This window comes from Papaver somniferum, chromosome 1 (assembly GCF_003573695.1).
Source record: "Papaver somniferum cultivar HN1 chromosome 1, ASM357369v1, whole genome shotgun sequence".
Classification (NCBI taxonomy): domain Eukaryota; kingdom Viridiplantae; phylum Streptophyta; class Magnoliopsida; order Ranunculales; family Papaveraceae; genus Papaver; species Papaver somniferum.
Window position 1 is genome coordinate 8,192,458 of NC_039358.1, and position 9,807 is coordinate 8,202,264.

Here is a 9,807-nt window from a genome sequence, read left to right on the forward strand (position 1 = left end):
TCTCAAAGAGTAGGAGATAGAGTAGATAGAATTTTGAGTGATAGATAAGTTCAAGTCTCCACATACCTTTTTGTTGATGAAGTTCCACCGGTTCCATGAGTAGTTCTTCATCTTTGTATGATGAATCACCATAGAGTTCTTGATCTCAACTACACTTTTTATCCTAATCCGAGACTTAGCTATAGTAGACTAGAAATCAAGACTTATAGTTTTGATCACTAACATTGACAAACATGCATGAGATAGCAACGCATGCGAGGTCGACCGAGCAATGCTCTAACAATCTCCCCCTTTGTCAATTTTAATGAAAAAACTATCAATACATATGGAATACAAAAAAAGATAAAGAAACTTAAATAGGTCCTATTCCACATGCCTAATCTTCAACATTAATTGAAATCTTCGTCGCTTCCAAGTACTCCAATGATGCCAAAGGTTGTATGTTTTGGTATCACTATTGTTGAAGATCCGTATCCATAACAATGAGAAAACATAGGTCTCGATCATTGTTATACAGTGTCATAGTATTATTATACAACATCAAAGTTCAATTGTATCACAACTTCGACAATAATACTACAGTGATATGTATCACTCCCCCTTAGTCAATACTCCCTCTCACATGGAAACCACTCCCCCTTACACAATGATCTGAATCCATATGCATTTTTAATGTGAAATACATATTAATTCTCCACCTTTTAGTCGATAAAATTGGCAAAGGTATAAGAACGGGATCATAATGAAATTTCCGAAAGAGACATTTCATGACTAAAAGAAGAAAAAAACATACCAACTAATTTAGATGCAATCATAAATCCGAAGCTAAATGCATTCATCAAGGACTTTAAAGATACAAGATAACCCCTCTAATATTCCACAGCCGCACTCCTCTCAAGATATTACCATTAAGCACAAGTTCAAAAGAACTCTCCCCCATTTGAAGTCATTCCCGAAAGAACAACATGAGCGACCTTAATTTCGAAAGAAAATAAGGATTTTTGTTGGACACCAAAACTATGAGAATGATTTTCTATATCCAAAACTCAATTAAATTAATAACAAGTAAACCCATGATTAATTTAATCGGAATACACAACCAAATTAAACGACACGAAGTGATTAATTTAATTGATTATGCTCAACATAAGAAAACTTACTGAGCTTACGACTAATTTAACCATTAGAAAATGATTAGCATAGCCGTTCATATACTCAACATAAGAAGGGACTTATGGAGTATTGCAGTATATACATAATATATGGATCGGGGAAGATCAATATTGCGGAATATACAAGGATTCATCCTATCTAACATCATTATTTTCATAACAATAATAGACTTCATCCTTGTTCACAAAATATTTTAACTTATCTTCCATCATGAATTGACAATATAGGCTTAACTTTTGTATTTGTCAAAAGTCTATTCATTCTTAAATCAATACTGAATATCGACAACAGACGACTTTACTTTTGACAAGATATGAGACCTTCAAGTTCACGGACGCAAACATACATATCCCATAAAAAATTGCAATATATAAAATCATAGAGATTAATACTGCAAAAATCATCCTTCAAATAAATTTTTAGAATTTAAACCAAATAAACCTAAAAAGCAAGAAGATGAAAATAACGGACATAGATATGTGCAGTCACAATAATGGATATTCCAAACTCTAGTTATTCTTCCCAAAAATAAGAATAAACTCTCATAAGAAGTTTCATAGGCATCAAGACAACCTCGTAATGCACATACAAGATGATTTGTTCTTACAGGGTAGAATCAATCTTTTTCGCATGGATTTACACCAATAATAGCTACTAAAGGCGTATAAAAAGATTTTATTAACAAAGAATAACATACAAAGTCAATAACGACCATGCAACATAGTTCACATAGGATGATTGTGAACATTCAAGAATTTCATAGCACTGCATACTACTTTACATTCTTGAAATTCCTTCTTTGTGATTCACCTACAACATTCTTGTAAAATATAGAAATTATCTTAGAAGAGTATTAATCCAAGAATCCAAGTGCCCAAGTTCAAGAGAAGTGGAACAAGTGCAACGAAACGGAATAAAATACTCAAAAACAAGAGACAGGACAAATAAAAATCTTAACTCATCCAAATTCAAGGTTTCTCATTTCAATTTTGAAGATAATTCAAATAGGAAGAGAGTGCAAAAAGAATGAGGTCAATCCGAGTTCGGACGAAGAAGTTACGGCCAAAACAAGTTTACCGAATATCGACGTCAAGTATGCATATGGGTTTGCAAACGAATTTTCGTATCCTGGATCAGTATACAAACGGGGTTTTCGAACTTAAACCCCTGGATTTTGGTTTTAAATTATGTTATGCATACTTGGTATGTGTACCATGAATTCCAAACATCCCGAACTAATGTTTTCAAACCTAAACATTTAAGAACCTTAAACACAGATCAAGTTAGGTAGAAATGAACGATAATCAATGTACATGGATCATTATAAGTACTCAAACAAGTAATAAAAACATAAAACTTGCTCAAGTTTATATATATACCTTTTTAGAAACGTCCAATTGAATTCTACAGCCTTACCGAATATAATCTGTGTGCCCCAGTTGTTGTGCTTCCTTCACCATATACATAGCAGGGCATTTGTTGGTGAGGATACACTTTCAACACAAACAAGTTGTGTTGAGGTGAACAATGTCTTGATCACCATGGCACCAAGAAATAGTTTCTTTCCAACAACTCTTAAATCTTGTAGTGTTGAGAAACACCCAAGGAACTGTTTTTATAAGTCTATCAAAGAATTTCAAGAGAACCCAAAAAAATTTGTGTTTCTGATTTCTTGGTTTCCAACTTATAAAAAACAGTTTCTACAGATAGTTTTTAGTACTGCGAAGGGAAACTATTTTGATAAAAAGAGACGTCCTAGATTCTTCATAAAAGAAGATAATACTACTATCTTGATAGGAAGTATCAGGAATTGAGCAACAAATCAATTCATGCTTTGAGGTGATACACTCAGATGACTGAGATTTAAACTCCTCTTGTAATTTGTTTAGTTTATCACAACTAATTGGATTACGCAGAGGAGGAGCATTGATCTCACTGATTAGCAAATCAATATCAACCTGAACATGAATATTATTCATCATAACTTGATTTAGCCTGTCCGGAGATTCTTGCTCTTTTGGGAGGTATCACTCAACATCAAGAGATAAGCTCTCAAGCTTCTTTTCAAGCTCTGAAAACACTTCAAGGGATTTTAGACCTGGTGGAGTTTTATATAGAATTTCTTATACAAATTTTATTAAATCAGTCATGGAAGATAATTCTGAAATCCCTGGATCTGGTGTTGCCTTTATTGAGATAACACTACTGTCCATAGAGTCAGATCGCTACAAACACAGACTTGTAAGGTCTTGAACGTGTTTACCTGCTCTGATACCAATTGAAAAAGCAGGGGTCTAACAACACCACCCAGTATTTTTCTTAGCAATCTGTATGGACAAACTCGAATATACTTTTAAGAGAATTAACACGACTCAATCAATTAAAAGTATATCAACGAGTTTATATCTCTCTCTTGATTTGATTTACTCAAGCAGGGACTGCGAGTTCTAATCAAATACAAGGAATAACTTGGATGGTACCAAAGACCAATATCCAAGTGTCAATCAATGAAATCAACAACCGAAAGGTCGGATATTCTAATTGATTGAACTTCAACGCACAACCTGTATTATCTCAATTATAAAGATAAACAATATAATGCGGAAATAGAAATAACACAGACACCAAAATTTTATTAACGAGGAAACCGCAAATGCAGAAAAACCCCGGGACCTAGTCCAGATTGAACACACACTGTATTAAGCCGCTACAGACACTAGCCTACTCCAAGCTAACTTCGGACTGGACTGTAGTTGAACTCCAATAAATCTCCCATTGATCTAAGGTACAGTTATGCTCCTACGCCTCTAATCCCAGCAGGATACTGTTCACTTGATTTCCTTAGCTAATCTCACCCACAACTAAGAGTTGCTACGACCCAAAGTCGAAGACTTGACATTAAACAAATTTGTCTCACATAGACAAGTCTATCAAAGGATCAATCTGTCTCCCACGGAAAAACCCTAAAGTTTTTGTTCCGTCTTTTGATATGTAATCAAGGTGAACAGGAACAAATTGATAATCCGGTCTTATATTCCCGAAGAATATCCCAGAGTTACCAATCACCTCACAACAATCTTAATCGTATGGTAGTGAAACAAGATGTTGCGAAACCACAAACAATGAGACGAAGATGTTTGTGATTACTTTTTATATCTTTCCTATCGGAGAAATCAATCTCAAGCCAATCAATCTGATTGTACTCGTACGATAGAAGATGCAAGATCATAACACACATCTACGATGAAAGTAGTATCGACCGGTCTTCACAATCCCAATGAAGTCTTTAAGTTGTTAACCTGGTTTTTAAGAAGAAACCAAAGGTTAAAGGAGAATCGACTCTAGCAAAGGAACTAGTATCACACGAGAGGTGTGGGAATTAGTTTTCCCAATTGTTGGATGTATCATTTATATAGCCTTTCAAATCAGGGTTTGCAATCAATAATAGCTTGTTACAAAGCATTCAATATTCACCGTTAAATGAAAACCTAATTTAGATTCAAGCTAATATTTCTCAACCGTTAGATCTGAAATGTACGCTTCTAGGTTTGTGTAACCGTAACCAAACGTGCACATTAGTTGGTTCAACAATAGTCAACCAAATGGTTATCCATATGAGGATTTCATATCAACCATGTTCTTCTTCACCGTAACTAGTTCAATTGACTTCAAACGAACTAGTTAGAGAGTTGTTCAATTGAAGAAAGACACAATTAAAGCAAAGATGATTTGATTCACTTTGATCGGTTTATGAAATTTTATAGCCACGGTTTGCAAACTGCATTCCTTAGTCTTTTTAAGTTTAAGTTCAGAAATCATCTTTAGATATATAACCTTCTCAAGTTCGCTGACTAGGTTCGCGAACTTAAGTTACCGGAAAGTGTTTACAAACTCCAGCATAAATTCTTGGGTATGATAAGTTCATCGGTTCGCGGACTTGGCTCACGCAAGTAGTTTACAAAATCCAGCAAAAATTCTCGAGTTTGAGAACTTCGACAGTTTGCGGACTGAGTTCGCGAACTAGGCTTCACGCCATATTCCGGTTCTCTTGATCAACAAAGTTCGCAAACTTTGTTTCAAGGAATATGAATTATAAACATATGTGTTTCCACAACAATGTTTGTTCCCACCATTGGTTATGTAATCTAAAGTCTCATTTCAATCATTGAAACATTCTTAGAGGACGTTATATAGTTGTTACACCATTTCTCGTCAAAGAAATTTTCAAAGTGATTGAAACATATCATGACTTTCGTCACTAGGTAAAGATAAACTTGATCGAAGGGAAACTCTTACCAACACATATTTCGAGATATAGATAGGCGAGATATACTCGTCTCGAAATACCAAATGTGTATAATCAAAGTCTATATAGCAAACGACTTTTGTTTCAAAAGAGTAAGAGATAGAGTAGATAGACTTTTGAGTGATAGATAAGTTCAAGTCTCCACATACATTTTTGTTGATAAAGGTCCACCGGTTCCTTGAGTAGTTCTTCGTATTTGTATGATGAATCGCCATGGAGTTCTTGAGCTCAACTACACTTTATATCCTAGTCCGAGACTTAGTTATAGTATACTAGAAATCAAGACTTATAGTTTTGATCACTAACATTGACAAACATGCTTGAGATAGCAACGCATGTGAGGTCGACCGAGTAATGCTCTAACACAACCGCATGCATGATGAGTTAGAGAAAGAGAATGACGCAGAACAAGCAAGGATGATACATCATGGAAGAGAAATGCTGAGACGACAAGATGAGAAAGATAGAGCCGCACAGGAACACGCGAGAAATGAAAGAGAAAGGCGAAGAAAAATGAGAGAAGATGGAGAACGAAAAGAACTAGAAGAGGCCAAACGTCAAAACAGGCACGAAAACAGGTTGAGGTATACCCAGTTGAAAATACCTATGCAACAACAAGAAAACCCATTTCCTAACGGTGAAATCTTAAGAGAAATAGCAGAACTAAGAAAATTAATGGCAAGAGGAAAAGATGAAGGAAGAAGACAGCTATAAGAGGCGATAAAAGAAGCAGCGAAGACGCTCTTCGCACGAAAAATACAGCTGGTAACGCTACCAACCAAATACACATTACCCACATTCCCTAATATCTTTGATGGATATACATGTGAAGTCCAACATATAAAGGCGTACAACTTAGCTCTACTACAATGGGAGGACAATTATGCAGTCTTATGCAAATATTTTCCTGCAAGCCTAACCGGGTAATCTTTCAAATGGTTTGATGAATTGCTAGTAGGATCGATAAGATCATTTCAACGCATGCATAGTTCGTTCCTGGGACAATACATCAGCAACAATATGCTGAAACCAGGAATAGAGAAAGTGTTTAGCCTGCGAAGGAGGACAAATGAAATCTTGCGAACTTTGACCACCAGATGGAGGACAATGTGTAGCGAAATGGCAGGATGAGTGGATGAAAGAAATGTCATCTTAGCATTCGTCAATGGACTATTTCCAACTGACCTGTTGATACGCAGGTATTCAGGATGAAAGACAGAATAACAATGGCAGAGTTACGCGAGTACCAAGAAGAGTACATCTCTCTCGAAGAAAAGTAAAGAGACACGGAGTCTTACCAAATTGCAGTTACGAGTGACAAAGAAGGAAACGCGAGTCTATTACCAAGAATGTCAAACGCTGTTGTAGGCACTTCGTATGGCAGCAAAGAGAAAGTAATCGCAGAAGATCACCAAAAGCAAGTAGCAATGAGTAGCAGAGACCAAGAAATGTATGAGAGAGAATATATAGAGAGGCAATACAATAATCATGGAGGAAACAACAAAGTTGCAAGATTTGATACTCAAGGAGAAGGATACATGGGAAATAGGAGATATTATAATCAAGGCACGAACAACAGAGTCCATGATGAAGTCAGGATGCCACCTCTCAATACAACAGCGGAAAATATTTGGGAAACAATTATACTAATGGAAGAAATACTTGTGCCCCCAAATTTAGGTCAAGAACCACCGTCAGGAAGAAAAAACAAAGAGTTCTGCTCTTATCATAGGTTTCATGGTCATACAACAAACAACTGCAAGAATATACAAAGAATTATATTAAGAATTATTGATCAAGGGAATCTCAGACACTTCCTAGATGCACCACCACAACCACCACCAGGAGGACAAATATTAGGAGCGGATAAAGGGAAATACTTTTTTGATTGAAGTGAGTACAAATGCCAAAAATCTATATTGTAACTCAATAATACATTCGTACAAAAGCATAGAGGACTTCCATGACAATGTATTGAGCAGAGTATATGCGAGAGATAAGGAAGGGAAGTAAGTACTCAACCTAGTGAAGTTTCCAAAATTAGAAGATTGGAAAAAACAACAAATTTCATTTAGCGCAGAAGAGGTACCAGGAGGTGGTGAACTTCATGAGAGTTCGCTTGTAATTAAATTAGAAATCAAACAAAGGATGAGAAAGGAAGATGATGAAGTCACGGAAGATGACACATGGGCGATAAACAGAATACTAATAGATCCTGAGGGCTCGGTAGACATACTGTTTTATCATGCATATAAGATAATGGGTGGAAAGGACGAAGAACCGATTCCGTCTACTTATAAGATATACGGTTTCAATGGATCCGCTAACAAGCCCAAAGGGGAGGTGACTATGCGAATCCCTCTTAAGACAATTACCACAGAAATAACCTTTTGTGTTGTAGATATGGAATCCCCGTACAATGAATTAATTGGAAGACCATGGTTACATATCATCAGTGTATTAATTTGCAATTACCCCAAGGTGTTGGAATCATCAGAGGAGATACTAATGAAGGGAAAACATGCAATGAAATTGATGTTGAGAAAAGTGAAGTGCGTGCGAGTAAAAGAAGAAATTGTAAGAGTGACGCAAAAGAAAGCAAGTGGTGCGAAAGATTGATGGTTGATTTCATAACAATGGAAGGAGAAGTTGATAATTGCCATGAAGGTGCGGAATCATCAAAGAAAGAATATGTTGGGATCAAAAAAAAAACATGAAGAAGAGACTAGCACTCGTCAAATTCGCATGAGGGCATTCAAAATAGCAAAAAGACATAAATACGCGAAGCGATCCAAAAAGGGAGAATTCCAACCAGGAGAGTTAGTTATGACCGAAGTATCACCATATCAAAAACAAGGGAAAAATACGATAGGTAAAATAACATGGGATGGACCATATGTGGTGAACAAATATGTTGGTAATGGGATGTACAAGTTAATGGAAAGGGATGGAAAAAATATGGAGAAAATGTTGAGTAGGCTTTATAACGAGAAGTACCTAAAGCAGTATTACAATTCAGATACGCGAAAACATTAATTCAAAGACACTACTTATGTGCGAAGCCGGTGAAGAAGTAAAAAGGGTGAAATAACAAGTAGATAATTATAAAATATTAGAAAGATATTTCAATGTATGCGAGTAAATAAAGGAAGGAGAAATCACCATTGTACAAGCAAAAGATATTGAAAGAAATTTTTTATTTCTTCTTAATAAATACTTCTCAGATACAAGCATAAGAAAGAGGCAACAATAAGAGCTCATAAATAAGACCTCAATAGGGGGCAATAAAATATAAAACCTCTAATTAGGGAGGCTAGGCATCCAATTGTGGCGTGCACCCTAGTTCGCACATGTGCAAGAGGAAATAAAGATAAGCCCTATCGCACGTCATAATTGGGGAAAACCTAGTAATGCATTGCTCGGGAGAAAGACATACCAACCCTGGAGCCTGAGTTATGGATACTTGGGGCGAAACAAAAGCATATCCGGTAGATACTCCTTAGTTGAAAAACTAAGATACTAAGTTCTCTATCAAGGAGTGTAGAAACACGACCAGGGTTCTGCGGTACACGGTTGAGCCAAGGGTGCCGGGGGCGTCTGGAGCGTCCCTAGATGCTCTTGGCAAGTCCTGGTTATGATACACTCGGTCCTCAAGAAACCCCACTTAGGGTGCGGTCCCGAAAGAAGCCGCGAAAACAACTGATTGTTGCATTACTGGATGGGAGGAGCCCACCCTAACCCGGTGAGGTACGCTTCCTTGAAGGGACAATCAGGGGGAAGATAAGGACGGCACCCTCCATTAGGGAGCTGAATTCTTTCAAAAGACGTCAATATCATGGGACTATAACTCAAAACAAGAGTATAGACCTGTCGTATTGGCGCATAAAAACATGCTGCAGAGGAAATAATACTAAAGATGATAAGGCGAGATCAATGGGTCATTGCGCGAGACCGTAAGGACCTCCTGCGATTTCATCGCATGACCAAAATGAATACCCTAGGGAACAATAAGTCTTATTAACATGGGAGGATGATTAAGACCTCTACTTAGGGAGGGTCAATAAGACCTCATGAACAAACACATTAGACCGCAGTAACATTATTTTTGCAGGGTAAAGCAAAGAACAGATAAAACCATGAACGATTTTGGGAGATATTTCTCCGAAAGGAAAAAAATGAGAATTACTAAGGTATTGATAGAATTAAGGATATAACAGAAACAATCATACTCCTTCGAATAACAGAGGCAAGAATGGAATTATAAATATAACAAAAATATGTTATTCGCACAAGTATGATAGCCTCATGTCAAAAAATAGGTTACTCGC